At 25.3% G+C, this 1,610-nt stretch overlaps 1 pseudogene; it reads right to left on the reverse strand.

The window, feature by feature from the left end:
• Nucleotides 1-295: 295 nt before the first annotated feature.
• LOC108687201 lies at nt 296-1,446 on the reverse strand (annotated as a pseudogene).
• Nucleotides 1,447-1,610: the final 164 nt, after the last annotated feature.

Here is a 1,610-nt window from a genome sequence, read left to right on the forward strand (position 1 = left end):
TGATATTTAAATAATTTAATAGAATAATATATAATAATGGAAATTATTGGTCGTAAATTAAAAATAGTAAAATATAGTTAATAGCTAATAAATAATGTAAAAAATGTATATAGATAATATAGTTAAAGAGTTAATTATGTTAGAGAGGTTTAATAGAATAGTGTAAGATAAGGATAAAAGTTTAAGTTTTAATGCGGGAACAGGGGAAGTTGGGAGTTAAGGGGCTGTTTAAGAATGTGATTTAAGTAATTATTTAGTAATTATTAGTTGGAGGGAAAGATAAAGGATAAGAAATTTATAAATAAATAATAAATTTTCATATATTATAATTTAGGGGCAAGAAGGCAAAAAATAAGAAATAAGTTATAATAAGTATTTGACTTATAATAAGGATATATGGATCCTCAATTAATTGGCGCATGACCAAGTTAAGAGAATAAATGTATTAATAAATATTCAAAATATTAGTTGATTAGATAGAATTATACATGAAGGATGGGAATAAATAAATTTAGTGAGGTGTATATAAAATTAAAATTGATATAGTAAGGGTAATTACTAAAGTTTATTAGGGATAGACCGTAGAATAGCATAGGCAAAAAGGAAGTACCATTCAGATTGAATATGGGTATGTGTGACTAAACGATTAAACGGATTAAAATTATCTGGGTCTCTGAATATATAAGGGTGTTGAAGGATAATACGAAGAAAAATAGATAATATAAAACCTAATAGATTTTTAAAGGTAAAGTAGGGGTGGAATGGGATATTCTAAAGATCTCTATTTATTCCCGTGAGATTTGAAGATCCTGTAAGATGTAGAAAGAATAGATGGAATATAATAAATAAAAGAATAATGAAAAGTAGAATGAAGTAAAAGGAGAAAAATCGGTTTAGTGTAGAATTATTAATTGAAATCCACCTCAAATTCATATGACTAATGTATTTTCAATATACGGGATATAAGATTAGTTGATATAAGATTAGTAATTACTGTAGCTCCCCAGAATATTTGTCCTCAAGGGAGTACATAGCCAAGGAAAGCTATAGCTACTGAAAGTAAGAAAATTGTTACACCAGATATTCAGGTATATGTTAAGTTAAAAGAGTTGTAATAGATATTTCGTCCGATGAGTAAGTATATTTAGATAAAGAAAAAAGAAGCTCCATTTATATGGATATTATGATTCAGCGATTAGGTACATTTTGGATAATATGAATACGATAATACGATTCTATTGAAGGTAATTAAAATATTAGGGCAGTAATGAATTGAGAGAGAAAAAGTCCCCTGATGATTTGAATTAAGAGAAAAATATCAAGTAAGGAACCGAAGTTTTCAGTAGGAGATATTAATAGGTGAGGGAAGATATTAATCAGTAGGAGATATTAATAGGTGAGGGGAGGTTAATTAGAATGGTTAATTATTTCAGTAATTTTTTTCATATTTTTATTTTAATAGATGTAAAAAGTAAAGAAAATAACATTTTTTGAATAAACGTAGGGATATTTCATATAATATAGGAAATTGTATTGATTTTATTATATAAGATATAAAGAAAAATATAAATTGATATTTAATATTATTAATATAATAAATATTTTAAAAT

Source organism: Atta colombica, unplaced genomic scaffold, assembly GCF_001594045.1.
Source record: "Atta colombica isolate Treedump-2 unplaced genomic scaffold, Acol1.0 scaffold201, whole genome shotgun sequence".
Lineage (NCBI taxonomy): Eukaryota > Metazoa > Arthropoda > Insecta > Hymenoptera > Formicidae > Atta > Atta colombica.